Source organism: Macaca nemestrina, chromosome X, assembly GCF_043159975.1.
Source record: "Macaca nemestrina isolate mMacNem1 chromosome X, mMacNem.hap1, whole genome shotgun sequence".
Classification (NCBI taxonomy): Eukaryota; Metazoa; Chordata; class Mammalia; order Primates; family Cercopithecidae; genus Macaca; species Macaca nemestrina.
The window spans coordinates 104,305,907-104,322,923 of NC_092145.1; the positions used below are offsets into that span (position 1 = coordinate 104,305,907).

Here is a 17,017-nt window from a genome sequence, read left to right on the forward strand (position 1 = left end):
TTGACAAATGGGATCTAATTAAACTGAAGAGCTTCTGCACAGCAAAAGAAACTACCATCAGAGTGAACAGGCAACTTACAGAATGGGAGAAAATTGTTGCAATCTACTCATCTGACAAAGGGCTAATATCCAGAACCTACAAAGAAATCAATCACATTTACAAGAAAAAAACAGACAACCCCATCAAAAAGTGGGTAAAGGATATGAACACACATTTCTCAAAAGAAGACATTCATACAGCCTACAGACACATGAAAAAATGCCCATCATCACTGGCCATCAGAGAAATGCAAGTCAAAACCACAATGAGATATCATCTCACACCAGTTAGAATGGCAATCATTAAAAAGTCAGGAAACAACAGGTGCTGGAGAGGATGTGGAGAAATAGGAACACTTTTACACTGTTGGTGGGATTGTAAACTAGTTCAACCATTATGGAAAATAGTATGGCGATTCCTCAAGGATCTAGAACTAGAAGTACCGTATGACCCAGCCATCCCATTACTGGGTATATACCCAAAGGATTATAAATTATGCTGCTATAAAGACACATGCACACGTATGTTTACTGCGGCACTATTCACAATAGCAAAGACTTGGAATCAACTCAAATATCCATCAGTGACAGACTGGATTAAGAAAATGTGGCACATATACACCATGGAATACTATGCAGCCATAAAAAAGGATGAGTTTGTGTCCTTTGTAGGGACATGGATGCAGCTGGAAACCATCATTCTCAGCAAACTATCGCAAGAACAGAAAACCAAACACCACATGTTCTCACTCATAGGTGGGAACTGAACAATGAGATCACTTGGACTCGGGAAGGGGAACATCACACACTGGGGCCTATCATGGGGAGGGGGGAGGGGGGAGGGATTGCACTGGGAGTTATACCTGATGTAAATGAGGAGTTGATGGGTGCTGACGAGTTGATGGGTGCAGCACAGCAACATGGCACAAGTATACATATGTAACAAACCTGCACGTTATGCACATGTACCCTAGAACTTAAAGTATAATAATAATAATAAAAAATGTGTTTTAACATGTTTATTCCCAAAATTAAGTCCGCTCTCACCATATGTATTGTATATATGTATTTACAATAGGCCATCCATCTGAATGTTCCGGAAGCACCTCAACATAGACACTCTGGAACAAAATATCTTCAGTCTGATACCGCATCCACAGACTAAAACTTGTTCTTCCTTTGGTACCTTGGCACCATTCTTCACTCCATTGCCCAAATCAGAATCCTGGGAGTCACCTTTACTTCCTCTTCTCCCACAAGCAATCAATAACCAAATACTGGTGATACCATATCATACACACTCATACACATAAACAGAAAACACTCAAAAATCTTTACTATGACTTTCATTCAGAGCTATGTCAAAGATAGGTTTCTTTTCTCTTCTAAGTAGTATATTTTTATTTATCTTGTCATCTATAACTTTAGAATCTACCTGCTTCTCTACAGTCCAGTGTCTCCTACCTTAGTTTAAGGCCTACTGTTTCACGTGGACTTATCACAAAAGTCTCTAGACAGTATTTCTGCTGATAGTTTCTCCTCTTTTCTAAGCACGCTCCACACTACTGTAGCAGGATGTTTCTAAACACCAAAATCTTTAGCATGCCTTATATTGCCCTTCACAATCCTTCCTTTTTCACCCCCAGAGCCCTTATCTTCCCTAAATAAAATTGCTGTCCTAAATATCACTCCAGCTGAATACATGCTGATTTCCATTATGTTCAAAATGCTGCTTTAGAATTCCTTTCATATTTGGTGTATGTAGAATTCTAGAATAAAGGATATAATAACTAAAAACTTTGTTGTGCCTCCCACCTAACTTTTATTTGACTGGTCAGATGCCATGACACATCAATACATGATTGTGGTCAATTCTCTATTCTCTTTTTATTAATCAAGCTTATCATCGTGGCCTTCTGTCACATTGCAGTCAACTGTCAAGTAAGACTCTGAGATTAAGGTTTGAGTTTAGGTAGAGGAAATTGGCCTCACAGGCCTCCAAACTTAACTATAAGATCTAGCTTGACCTACCACAGTTCTCTGAATAGAGTTCTGGGGAACAAGTCTGTCTAATTATGTGTTATGTTCCTTTTCCTTACCATTCTTTCTTGTGTTCCTCAGGGACTTTGTGGAGAGGACCAAGATAGGCCCAAGATAACTATTCTTTTTTTCTGAGCCAAACACCATTAAAGTCTCCTACTACTTCTGAAGTTGTATGTGCATAGAAGAAAACCAGCCTCAGGACTTTATCCTACCACATAAGCCTCATCGCTAACTTTATGTTCCCACCTCTGCTTTTGACTATTCCAAAAATTAAGTCCACTCTCAGTAATCTGTCACAGAGATGTTAAAGTATTTGTGAATATCCAAAACATAGGTCTTTGCAGAGTTTGCTGCATAGAGCAAGTGTTCAATACATCAACTGAATGTTAATGAGGATAATCCAATAATCTTTAAAATAGACAATCAACGAACAATTTTCTGGGAATGAAGTGCAATTTATTCTCAGCACTCTCTGAAAGGAAGATTCTAAAACAGCAGCCATAGTTTAGTTAAGATCCATTCTCCAAAAGAAGTCTGAAGACTAGCTTAATAACATACAACAATCTCCAGGGGGACTGGTTTTTATATCAAATGACTATCTGGGAAGATCTGGACATATTTGAGAAATCCAATACTAATTTTTCCTTTGTAGCCATGAGACTATCATATACAACTGGCTGTTACTATTTTTTTTATAATGCTGATGAGTTGTTTCCTTTCTCATTCTATACAGAATTCAAAGCAGATTGAACAGACTTAAACAGCAATATGAGGATTCCACCCAAACAAATGACCAAAACTTCTGGAAAGCAAAGGCTTTCAGAGCCTAAAATCACTGAGATGATCAAAGAGCTCTACTAAAGAAGGTGGAAGTTCATTCCTTAAAAATATGTTGAAAAGAGTATCCTTGTCACTTTTCTGAGATCCTTCCTAAATATAGCTAGATAGATTTCTACAGCTTGAAACTTTTATTATGACATACACACACCAAACACACACATCCCTCCCCTTCTTCCTGTCAATCTCTTACTCTCTCATTTGTTTTAAACCACACACACACAAATGCCCAGTGTAACCATATAGAATTGCTAATATTTAACAATTTTTACCTACAAAAGTGCCAATTTTTTATGGTTCAACTGAATATATATACATATAGTATAGCAAATTAGCATATATTATATAATAATATGTATATGTATGTAAATTACCATGTATTATATAATAAAACATATTGATATGTGTGTGTGTGTGTGTGTGTGTGTGTGTGTGTGTGTGTGTGTATTTTTCCCTCAGAGAGTTAGGCCATACTAGTTTCTATGAAAACCAAACTTTGCCCAAAGGGCATAATTCAGCTGCTATGACTAGTTTCATTCTTCTTTCAACTCAATACACACTCATACACATAAACAGAAAACACTCAAAAGTCTTTACTATGACTTTCATTCAGAGCTATGTCAAAGATAGGTTTCTTTTTTCTTCTAAGTAGTATATCTTTATTTATAGTTAATAATGTGGAAATAAAGGTTAATAAAAATCGGGAGAAAATTATGTTAAGTGAAATAAGTAAGGCACCAAAAAACAAATGCATGTTCTCACTTATATGTGGAAGCTACACAATTGATTTGATGGAGGTAGAGAGTTTGTAATGGTCATTGCCAGAGGCTGAAAAGGATAATGGGGATAGGAGGATGAAGAGGGGCTTGTTAACAGGTACAAAGATACAGTTAGATAGAAGAAATAAGTCCTAGAGTGACCTAGGCAGGTCACTCCTCCTCTTTGACTACAGTAGTTAAAATGTAGACTCAGGAACCACAGTAGTTGTTTGACCTTGAATAAGTTAAATAACTGCTTTATACCTTAGTTTCCCATCTATAAGATAGGGATAATAATAGTTCCTATCTTATAATGTTATAATGAAGATTCATGGCTTATTTAGTGTAAAGTACTTCTAAGAGTGCATGAATATATTGTCTAATAAATGTGAATTGTTATTGTTTCCAGTAAGTTTTCATTTGGCATAGGAAATGAATGGCAGATTCTTATCAGTCTTACAGTCTAGTTAACTAAGAATTACTATGTCTATCACCAGAAATTATTACATTTAAAATCACAATTAAAATGGAAGGAAAACAAAGTAATACAAACTACTATGACAGCTTCTACGGCTTCAGCATTGGGAATCTCAATTTTGATTGATCTACTCAACAAATGTGCTGAATACTCACTCTGTGCCAGGCACTATGTTATATACTTCACATACATTACCTTATATTTACCTCACAATACTTCTGTGTAGAAGCCAGTGTTGTGCCAGCATTATATTGAGGCTAAATGATGTGCCCAAGATCACACAGTTGTCACTGCTTAAGCTAAGATTTGAATCCAAGTTCCAAAACCCAGGTTCAACAGCATGCAAAAATTGAGCTGAAACTGTATGAATCTCTAGAAGCACATGCTCCAAAAAAGCATTCAAAATTAGAGCTTACTGTTTGTTAGTTAGTTTGTACACACAGACACACACATACACACATATGGTCTGGGAAAGAAAATGCTATTTAAGAGTTTACTTATTTAAAAGGAATAGAGACTGAGAAGACAAAACTGTCCCCTGTTCTCAAAATATTTCTGTGGCTTCCATTTTGGCTCCTAATTTTCTTCCTTTCCCGCAAACAAAATCCTGTGGGGTCTCTTACATTAGTCTCCTTCTCTACACCACCACTGATGTTATCCTTTTATACACTAGTTAACTATTTAAATAACCTCTTAACTCTTTTCCCTGTTGGTATTCTACCCTTCCTCCACTGCAGTCTGTATGGCTTTTACCTTGCTTGAACCCACTCACCTAGACTTTTAGCAAAATGGTAGAACCAGGTCAGAAAGTGCTAGAGATACAAGAGACCTATGTATTGAGCAAGGCAGAGATTATGTCATTTTCCTATTGGAAAACCGTCAATGACCTAATAGAAAATGTACAAAGGCAGTTCACAGAATCAGAAAGCCAAAATTGCCAACAAACAGACAAAAATATGTTCAGCCTCATTAGTTACCAAGGAAATTCACATTATAACAAAAATGTGATGTTATTTTAACCCATCAAGTTGGAAAACAATATAAATGGTTGTTTGAGTGTGTGAGATAATACAAATTTTCCAATACTGCTGGTGGGAATGAAAGCTAGGACAGCAACCTTGGAGAGTGATTCAGGCTAAAGATGTATATATGTTGTGACATATCAAATCTGATGTACTGTAGATTCATCTTCTTAATCCAAGGTCTAGAGAACTTCAGGAAGTCCATGATGTTGAATGGGGAAAAATTATATTTTTATTTTTATTTTGCTTTACTTTTAAGTTCAGGGGGACATGTGCTGAATGTGCAGATTTGTTACATTAGTAAACATGTGTCATGGTGGCTTGCTGCACAGATCATCCCATCACCAAGTTATTAAGCCCAGCATCCATTAGCAATTTTCCTGATGCTTTCCCTCCTGCCACACTCCCCAACAGGCCCCACTGCGTGTTGTCCTCCACTCACCATGTCCAAGTGTTCTCATCATTCAGCTACCACTTATAACTGAGAACTTGCAGTATTTGGTTTTCTGTTCCTGCATTAGTTTGCTGAGTATAACAGCTTCCAGCTCCATCCATGTCTCTGCAAAACAAACGAACAAACAAACAAAAACAAAAACAAAAAAATCATGATCCTGTTGCTTTTTATGGCTACACAGTATTTCATGGTGTACATGTACCACATTTTCTTTAACCAGTCTATCATTGATGGGCATGTTGTGTTGATTGCATGTCTTTGATATTGTGAAGAGTGCTGCAATGCACATATGCATGCATGTATCCTTACAATAGAACAATTTATATTCCTATGGGGATATACTCAGTAATGGGACTGTTGGGTCAAATGATATTTCTGGTTCTAGGTCTTTGAGGAATAGCCACACTGTCTTCCACAAAAGTTGAACTAATTGACATTCCCACCTACAGTGTAAAAACATTCCTTTTTCTACGCAGTCTTGCCAACATCTGTTGTTTCTTGAATTTTTAATATTGGCCATTCTGACTGGTGTGAGTTGGTATCTCATTGTGGTTTTGATTTGCATTTCTCTAATGATCAGTGATGTTGAGCTTGTTTACATATATTTGTTGGCCACACATATGTGTTCTTTAAAGAAGTGTCTGTTCATGTCCTTTGCCCACTTTTTAACAAGGTTGTTTTCTTATAAATTTATTTAAGTTTCTTGTAGATTTTGGATAATAGACCTTTGTCAGATGGATAGGTTGCAAAAAGTTTCTCCCATTCTGTAGACTGTCTGTTTACTCTGATGATAGTTTCTTTTGCTGTACAGAAGCTCTTTAGTTTAACTGAATCCCATTTGTCAATTTTTGCTTTTTTTGCAATTGCTTTTGATGTTTTTGTCATAAAATCTTTGCTCATGCCTATGTCCTGAATGGTATTGCCTAGATTCTCTTTTAGGATTTTTATAGTTTTGGGTTTTACATTTAAGTGTTTCATCCATTTTGAGTTAGTTATTACATAAAGTGTAAGAAAGGGGTCCAGTTTCAGTTTTCTGCATATGGCTAGCCAGTTCTTCCAGCACCATTTATTAAATACGGAATAGTGTTAGTCCGTTCTCATGCTACTAATAAAGGCATACCCAAGACTGGGTAATTCGTAAAAGAAAAACGTTGAATTGACTCAGTTCAGCATAGCTGGGGAGGCCTCAGGAAACTTACAATCATGGCAGAAGGAGAAGAACACATGTCATTCTTCACATGGCAGCAGCAGAAGAATGACTGCCCAGTGAGGGGGAAGCCCCTTAAAAAGCCATCAGATCTCATGAAAACTAACTCACTATCATAAGGAATAAAAAAAGGAAGAAGGAAACCACTCCAATGATTCAATTATTTCCACCCGGTCCCTCCCAAGACACATGGTGATTAAGGAAACTACAATTCAATGAGATGACATTTGGGTAGGGACAAAACCAAACCATATCATTCCACCCTTGGATCCCCCCAGATCTCATGTCCTCACATTTCAAAACACAACCTATGCCTTTCCAACAGTACCAAGGTCTTAGCTCGTTCCAGCATTAACCCAAAATTACAAGCCCAAAATCTCATCTGAGAAAAGGTGAGTCCCTTCTACCTATGAGCCTGTAAAACTGAAAGCAAGTTAGTTATTTTCTAGATACAAAGGGGGTACAGGCATTGAATAAATACATCAGTTCCAAGTGGAAGAAATTGGCCAGAACGAAGGGGTTACAGGCCCCATGCAAGTCTGAAATCCAAAAGGGCAGTCATTAAACCTTAAAGTTCCAAAATAATCTCCTTTGACTCCATGTCTCACATCCAGGTCTTGCTGATGCAAGAGGTGGGCTCTCAGGGCCTTGGGCAGGAATCCTTTCCCCATTGCTTGTTTTGGTCAGGTTTATTGCAGATCAGATGGGTGGTCTTATTTCTGAGTTCTCTACTCTGTTCCATTAGTCTATGTGTCTGTTTTTGTACCAGTACCATGCTGTTTTGGATAGTGTGGCCTTGTAGTATAGTTTAAAGTCAGCTAGCGTGATGCCTCCAGCTTTGTTCTTTTTGTTAGGATTGTCTTGGCTATTTGGGCTCTTTTTTGGTTCCATATACATTTTAGAATAGTTTTTTTCTAATTCTGTGAAAAATGACAATAGTAGTTAAATGGGAATAGCACTGAATATGTAAATTACTTTAGGCAGTATGGCCATTGTCAAGATACTGATTTTTCCAATATTACTGAAGTTGCTTATCAGGTTAAGAAGCTTTTGCGCTGAGATGATGAGTTTTTCTAGATATAGGATCATGTCACCTGCAAATAGAGACAGTTTGACTTCCTCTCTTCAATTTCAATACCTTCATTTCTTTCTATTGCCTGATTTCCCTGGCCAGAACTTCCAATACTACGTTGAATAAAAGCGTTGAGAGAGTGCATCCTTGTCTTGTGCTGGTTTTCAAAGGGAATGTTTCCAGCTATTGTTCATTAAGTATGGTATTGTCTGTGGGTTTGTCATAAATGGTTCTTAATATTTTGAGGTATCTTCCATCAATATTTACTTTACTGAGAATTTTTAATATGAAGGGATGTTGAATTTTATCAAAGGCCTTTTCTACATCTATTGAGATAATCATGTGTTTTATCCTCAGTTCTGTTTATTGATTTGCATATGTTGAATCTGCCTTGCATCCTGGAAACGAAGCAAAATTGATTGTGGTGGGTAAGCTTTTTGATGTTCTGCTGGAATTGGTTTGCCAGTATTTTACTGAAATTTTTTTTCCAGTTTTTTTTTTTTTTTAAATTATACTTTAAGTTCAAGGGTACATGTGCATAATGTGCAGGTTTGTTACATATGTATACTTGTGCCATGTTGGTTTGCTGCACCCATCAACTCGTCAGCACCCATCAACTCATGATTTACATCAGCTATAACTCCCAGTGCAATCCCTCCCCCCTCCCCCCTCCCCATGATAGGCCCCAGTGTATGATGTTCCCCTTTCCAAGTCCAAGTGATCTCATTGTTCAGTTCCCACCTATGAGTGAGAACATGTGGTGTTTGGTTTTCTGTTCTTGCAATAGTTTGCTGAGAATGATGGTTTCCAGCTGCATCCATGTCCCTACAAAGGACACAAACTCATCCTTTTTTATGGCTGCATAGTATTCCATGGTGTAAATGTGCCACATTTTCTTAATCCAGTCTGTCACTGATGGACATTTGGGTTGATTCCAAGTCTTTGCTATTGTGAATAGTGCCGCAATAAACATACATGTGCATGTGTCTTTATAGCAGCATGATTTATAATCCTTTGGGTATATACCCAGTAATGGGATGGCTGGGTCATACGGTACTTCTAGTTCTAGATCCTTGAGGAATCGCCACACTGTTTTCCATAATGGTTGAACTACTTTACAATCCCACCAACAGTGTAAAAGTGTTCCTATTTCTCCACATCCTCTCCAGCACCTGTTGTTTCCTGACTTTTGAATCATTGCCATTCTAACTGGTGTGAGATGGTATCTCATTGTGGTTTTGATTTGCATTTCTCTGATGGCCAGTGATGATGAGCATTTTTTCATGTGTCTGTTGGCTGTATGAATGTCTTCTTTTGAGAAATGTCTGTTCATATCCTTTGCCTACTTTCTCATGGGGTTGTCTGTTTTTTTCTTGTAAATGTGATTGATTTCTTTGTAGGTTCTGGATATTAGCCCTTTGTCAGATGAGTAGATTGCAAAAATTTTCTCCTATTCTGTAGGTTGCCTGTTCACTCTGATGGTAGTTTCTTTTGCTGTGCAGAAGCTCTTCGGTTTAATTAGATCCCATTTGTCAATTTTGGCTTTTGTTGCCATTGCTTTTGGTGTTTTAGACATGAAGTCTTTGCCCATGCCTAGGTCCTGAATGGTATTACCTAGGTTTCCTTCTAGGGTTTTTATGGTATTAGGTCTAACATTTAAGTCTCTAATCCATCTTGAATTAATTTTCATATAAGGAGTAAGGAAAGGATCCAGTTTCAGCTTTCTACTTATGGCTAGCCAATTTTCCCAGCACCATTTATTAAATAGGGAATCCTTTCCCCATTTCTTGTTTTTGTCAGGTTTGTCAAAGATCAGATGGCTGTAGATGTGTGGTATTATTTCTGAGTACTCTGTTCTGTTCCGTTGGTCTATATCTCTGTTTTAGTAGCAGTACCATACTGTTTTGGTTACTGTAGCCTTGTAGTATAGTTTGAAGTCAGGTAGCGTGATGCCTCCAGCTTTGTTCTTTTGACTTAGGATTGTCTTGGAGATGCGGGCTCTTTTTTGGTTCCATATGAACTTTAAAGCCGTTTTTTCCAATTCTGTGAAGAAACTCATTGGTAGCTTGATGCTGATGGCACTGAATCTATAAATTACCTTGGGCAGTATGGCCATTTTCATGATATTGATTCTTCCTATTCATGAGCATAGTATGTTCTTCCATTTGTTTGTGTCTTCTTTTATTTCACTGAGCAGTGGTTTGTAGTTCTCCTTGAAGAGGTCCTTGACATCCCTTGTAAGTTGGATTCCTAGGTATTTTCTTCTCTTTGAAGCAATTGTGAATGGAAGTTCATTCATGATTTGGCTCTCTGTCTGTCTGTTACTGGTGTATAAGAATGCTCGTGAGTTTTGCACATTAATTTTGTATCCTGAGACTTTGCTGAAGTTTCTTATCAGCTTAAGGAGATTTTGGGCTGAGACAATGGGGTTTCCTAAATATACAATCATGTCATCTGCAAACAGGGACAATTTGAATTCTTCTTTTCCTAACTGAATACACTTTATTTCTTTTTCTCGTCTGATTGCCCTAGCCAGAACTTCCAACACTATGTTGAATAGGAGTGGAGAGAGAGGGCATCCCTGTCTTGTGCCAGTTTTCAAAGGGATTTTTCCAGTTTTTGCCCATTCAGTATGATATTGGCTGTGGGTTTGTCATAAGTAGCTCTTATTATTTTGAGATACGTTCCATCAATATGAATTTATTGGAAGTTTTTAGCATGAAGGGCTGTTCAATTTTGTCAAAGGCCTTTTCTGCATCTATTGAGATAATCATGTGGTTTTTGTCTTTGGTTCTGTTGATATGCTGGATTACGTTTATTGATTTGCATATGTTGAACCAGCCTTGCATCCCAGGGATGAAGCCAACTTGATCATGGTGGATAAGCTTTTTGATGTGCTGCTGGATCCGGTTTGCCAGTATTTTATTGAGGATTTTTGCATCAATGTTCATCAGGGATATTGGTCTAAAATTCTCTTTTTTTGTTGTGTCTCTGCCAGGCTTTGGTATCAGGATGATGTTGGCCTCATAAAATGAGTTAGGGAGGATTCCCTCTTTTTCTATTGATTGGAATAGTTTCAGAAGGAATGGTACCAGCTCCTCCTTGTACCTCTGGTAGAATTCAGCTGTGAATCCATTGGGTCCTGGACTTTTTTTCGTTGGTATGCTATTAATTATTGCCTCAATTATAGAGCTATTGGTCTATTCAGGGATTCAGCATCTTCCTGGTTTAGTCTTGGGAGAGTGTAAGTGTCCAGGAAATTATCCATTTCTTCTAGATTTTCTAGTTTATTTGCATAGAGGTGTTTATAGTATTCTCTGATGGTAGTTTGTATTTCTGTGGGGTCAGTGGTGATATCCCCTTTATCCCTTTTTTATTGAGTCTATTTGATTCTTCTCTCTTTTCTTCTTTATTAGTCTTGCTAGCAGTCTATCAATTTTGTTGATCTTTTCAAAAAACCAACTCCTGGATTCATTGATTTTTTTTGGAGGGTTTTTTGTGTCTCTATCTCCTTGAGTTCTGCTCTGATCTTAGTTATTTCTTGCCTCCTGCTAGCTTTTCAATGTGTTTGTTCTTGCTTCTCTAGGTCTTTTAATTGTGATGTTAGAGTGTCAATTTTAGATCTTTCCAGCTTTCTCTTGTGGGCATTTAGTGCTATAAATTTCCCTCTACACACTGCTTTAAATGTGTCCCAGAGATTCTGGTAGGTTGTATCTTTGTTCTCATTGGTTGCAAAGAACATCTTTATTTCTGCCTTCATTTCGTTATGTACCCAGTAGTCATTCAGGAGCAGGTTATTCAGTTTCCATGTAGTCGCGTGGTTTTGATTGAGTTTCTTAGTCCTAAGTTCTAGTTTGATTGCACTGTGGTCTGAGAGACACTTTGTTATAATTTCCGTTCTTGTACATTTGCTGAGGAGTGCTTTACTTCCAATTATGTGGTCAATTTTGGAATAAGTGTGATGTGGTGCTGAGAAGAATGTATATTCTGTTGATTTGGGGTGGAGAGTTCTGTAGATGTCTATTAGGTCTGCTTGCTGCAGAGATGAGTTCAATTCCTGGATATCCTTGTTAACTTTCTGTCTTGTAGATCTGTCTAATGTTGACAGTGGGGTGTTGAAGTCTCCCATTATTATTGTATGGGCATCTAAGTCTCTTTGTAAGTCTCTAAGGACTTGCTTTATGAATCTAAGTGGTCCTGTATTGGGTGCATATATATTTAGGATAGTTAGCTCTTCCTGTTGAATTGATCCCTTTACCATTATGTAATGGCCTTCTTTGTCTCTTTTGATCTTTGATGGTTTAAAGTCTGTTTTATCAGAGACTAGTATTGCAGCCTTTGCTTTTTTAAGCTCTCCATTTGCTTGGTAGATCTTCCTCCATCCCTTTATTTGGAGCCTATATATGTCTCTGCGTGTGAGATGGGTCTCCTGAATACAGCAAACTGATGGATCTTGACTCTTTATCCAGTTGGCCAGTCTGTGTCTTTTAATTGGACCATTTAGTCCATTTACATTTAAGGTTAATATTATGTGTGAACTGGATCCTGCCATTATGATATTAACTGGTTATTTTGCTCGTTAGTTGATGCAGTTTTTTCCTAGCCTCAATGGTCTTTACATTTTGCTATGTTTTTGCAATGGCTGGTACTGGTTGTTCCTTTCCATGTTTAGTGCTTCCTTTAGGGTCCCTTGTAAGGCAGGCCTGGTGGTGACAAAATCTCTAAGCATTTGCTTATCTGTAAAGGATTTTATTTGTCCTTCACTGATGAAACTTAGTTTGGCTGGATATGAAATTCTGGGTTGAAAATACTTTTCTTTAAGAATGTTGAATATTGGCCCCCACTCTCTTCTGGCTTGGAGAGTTTCTGCCGAGAGATCTGCTGTTAGTCTGATGGGCTTCCCTTTGTGGGTAACCCAACCTTTCTCTCTGGCTGCCCTTAAGATTTTTTCCTTCATTTCAACTTTGGACGTACTGATGGGGTTTTGGTGTGGGTGTCCTTCCTGTTTGATAGTTTTCTTTCTAACAGTCAGGACCCTCAGCTGTATGTCTGTTGGAGATTGCTTGAGGTCCACTCCAGACCCTGTTTGCCTGGGTATCAGCAGCAGGGGCTGCAGAAGATAGAATATTGCTGAACAGCGAGTGTACCTGTCTGATTCTTGCTTTGGAGGCTTCCTCTCAGGGGTGTACTCCACCGTGTGAGGTGTGGGGTGTCTGTCTGCCCCTAGTGGGGGTGTCTCCCAGTTAGGCTACTCAGGGGTCAGGGACCCACTTGATCAGGTAGTCTGTCCGTTCTCAGATCTCAACCTCCGTGTTGTGAGATACACTGCTCTCTTTAAAGGTGTCAGACAGAGTCATTTGCTTCTGCAGAGGTTTCAACTGCTTTTGTTTTTGTTGTTGTTGTTGTTGTTTAGCTGTGCCCTGTCCCTAGAGGTGGAGTCTACAGAGACAGGCAGGCTTCCTTGAGCTGCTGTGAGCTCCTCCCAGTTTGAGCTTCCCAGAGGCTTTGTTTACCTACTTAATCCTCAGCAATGTCGGGCGCCCCTCCCCCAGCCTCGCTGCTGCCTTGCAGTTAGATAGCAGACTGCTGTGCTAGCAATGAGGGAGGCTCCGTGGGTGTGGGACCCTCCCAGCCAGGTGTGGGATATAGTCTCCTAGTGTGCCCGTTTGCTAAGACCCTTGGTAAAGCGCAGTATTGGGGTGGGAGTTACCCGATTTTCCAGGTGTTGTGTGTCTCAGTTTCCCTGGCTAGGAAAAGGGATTCCCTTCCCCCTTGTGCTTCCCAGGTGAGGCGATGCCTGGCCCTGCTTCAGGTCTCTCTGGTTGGGCTGCAGCAGCTGGCCAGCACAGATTGTCTGACAATCCCTAGTGAGATGAACCCAGTACCTCAGTTGAAAATGCAGAAATCACCTGTCTTCTGTGTTGCTCAGGCCGGGTGCTGGAGACTGGAGCTGTTCCTATTCAGCCATCTTGCTCCGCCCTCACCTTTTTTTATTTTTTGAGGTGGAGTGTCTACAGTAATTTTATTGTAACAGATAAACCAGGCTGCAATAAGTCTATATGATTAGAGCAGATGATCGTTCTTTAGAAAGAGTGAAGTTTGATCCCAGCTGGCAGCACATAAAGCCTAGAATATCCTATTTCCTGGTATTGCCCTGTGCCACCTGACTCATGATGTGAAATGAGTTACTGCACAAGTACATTCAACAAAGGGAGTAGGTCCAACTGGGCAGAGACAACATCTCAACAGAAGGCAAATATACAATCATTGAGGAGGATGCTGGGATAAAGTGCTGTTACCTCCTCTCCACTATTCTTTGCTGAGAAAGGTGTTGGTAAGGTATCAGCAGAAAATTATGTTCTTTATTTTTAAATAAATCGCTACAGGATGGGGTTGATGATCAATCAAGCAGTAGAATGGGATGAAAATCTACATTAGTTAAAAATCTTTGTCTATAAGGAAAAAAACAATGACAAGGGAGAAGAGAGAGCCTTCTCTTTTTCTTAAATAAGACAGAAAACAACCTCTTTTTTTTTTTCCTTGCTGTAGTGTCAGCAGACTCATTGGTTTTCACAAAATGCAATATGGTCTGTTGTTAAGGTTGCTCTATCATGAGAGGACAGACACAATGCTGACTGTTCATGATAGAAGCAGGTTTTCTCTCAAAGCCTGCAATGTGTGCTGTTTCCCATGAGGAACCCCAACACTGTATTACACTTCAGTTAAAGTTTCTGAAATATTGCAATGGTATAACTGACATGTTTTTTGATGTGATGACTTTCTTGCATGTATAAACTCTTTGAGAGAAGTTGGGAGATAAAAGGACAGGGGAGAGTTTGGTTTAAAGCCACGATGTTCCAGACACCAACCATGGATGCCTCGGCCCTATGTCACTACATGTTCTTTTCTGAGAAACATTCAATTGCTGAATGTTGTTAAACAATGCGGCTGAAAGAAATGATCTACTCACCACCATCCACCCTCTGTCATCCTCTGTGTGAAGCTCCCAACAGCAGACACTGAAGACAGAAAGGTTGTTTCTGCTTCCTTGCACCAGTGCTATTACTTGGTGACCTGGTGAATGGCATGGGCATGGTAGCCCATGTTACTGAAGGTGACCCCTGCCACAGAGATGTGGCTGTCCTCTGTCATGTAGATGGAGAATTCATTGGTCAGCTGCTCCACCTGATCAGGCTTTAGCCCTGTGAAACAAAACATGCCAATTTGGTCAGTTATGTGTTGCCCGATGTGGGCAGAACCCTCCTTCTTGAGGTTGGAGACCAGCTGAGTCCGCATGCTAATCATGTGGCTGGCTGTGCTTTTCACTTCTTGCAACCATTGTTTTTGCAAATTTGGGTGTTAAGAATGTTAGAAGAAATCTGGGCTCCACTGAGCGGAGGATTACAATACATGGGATGGATCAAGATCTTCAACTGTTGACTCTACATTTTTGGCTTCATCTGCATCTATGCAAACCACAGTGAAGGCTCCCACACACTCGCTGGATAACTCCATGTTCTTGGCATATGATTGGCAGAGACAAAAATTAATGCTGTTTGATGAAGTGGCGCACAGCCCAGCCATCCTTGTTACAATCACCACTAGCAAAGCCTTGCTAGGCCATGTCAAAGAATGCAAAGAGATTATTTTTCTTCACCACTGTTGCTATTTCCTTCCACTGCTCTAGACGAGGTTCCACTCCAATGGGATTATGGGCACAGGCATGTAGAAAAACATTTTGCTATGGCATTTTTGAAATGTCCTCCATACGACCTGTGAAGTCAAAACACCAAGTCTTGGGGTCATAGTAACAATAAATTTGTAGCTGCATGCCAGTATCCCTGGAGATGGGTGTGTGATTTCCCCAGGATGGTTTGGACATCCCAGCTGAGTTTAAAAATTCTTTGCAGAAAACTGGCTCTGATCCTTAAGGTCCCAGTTCCAGAAATGGTATGCACAGTGAATAACTGGCCACTTTTCAACACTTCGCTATTCTCACCCAGGACTAGATCTGCAGATGCTGTGCAAAATTCAGCCAGTCCCCCAATGGGCAGGTATTCCTCGTCCAAATTTTTTGTGGTAATCTGGGCCTCTTCCTTGTTGACATTAAGCAGCATGTAAGGCTTTCCATTATCATCCTAGTAGGCACAAACTCCCAGATTCATCTTTTTGCTATTGGTGTCCCTCTTAAAGGCTTCAGTGACTCCCAGAATGGATCTGGAAGTCCCATCTCCACACAGGTCCACCAGGACCTGGCTCTGGCAGAGGCCATGGTGGTGAGGCCTGGGTGGAAGGCAGTGGGGATCCTGGAGAGGACATGGCTGGAGTGCAGCAGGGCCACACTGAACAGTAGGAGGGCAGTGGGCAGCCACAGGACAGAATGGAGGGAGAGTGGGCCATATTTAGAATTGTTAAGTCTTGTTGAATTGAATGAATTGAACCTTTATATCATGTATTGCTTTTTTTTTTTTTCTTTTTATCATTGTTGGTTTAAAGTCTATTTGGTCTGAAATAAGAATAACAGCCCCTACTCTCTTTTGCTTTCTGTTTTCCTGAGAGACCTATATTCATTCCTTTACATTGAACTATGGGTGTCATTTCAGATGAGATGGGTCTCTTGGAGACAGCATACAGTTGTGTCTAGCTTCTTTATCCAGCTTGATACTCTGTGCCTTTTAAGTTGGGCATTAAGCCAGTGTAATTCCAAGGTTAATCTGATATGTGAGAAACTGTTCCTGTTATCAGGTTGTTATGTAGACTTGATTGTATAATTCCTTTACAGTGTCATTGGGATATGCACTTAAGTGTGTTTTTGTGGTGCCATATACTGGTATTTCTTTTCCATGTTTAGCACTCCCTTAAGGGCTACCTCTTCTTCTACTTTTCTCCTTTTCCTTCTCCTTCTCCTCCTCCTCCTTCTTCTTTCCTCCTCCTCCTCCTCTTCCTCGTCTTCTTCCTTTTTTTTTTTTTTTTTGACAGAGTTTCACTCTTGTTGTCCAGGCAGGAGTGAAATGGTGTGCTCTTGGCTCACCACAACCTCTGCCCCCGGGGTTCAAGTGATTCTCCTGCCTCAGCCTCCCCAGTAGCTGGGATTACAGGCATGCATC

The 17,017-nt window shown here is 39.6% G+C and overlaps 1 pseudogene; it reads right to left on the reverse strand.

Annotated features, from left to right (window-relative positions):
• Positions 1-803: 803 nt before the first annotated feature.
• LOC105465831 (aspartate aminotransferase, mitochondrial-like) lies at positions 804-16,328 on the reverse strand (annotated as a pseudogene).
• Positions 16,329-17,017: the final 689 nt, after the last annotated feature.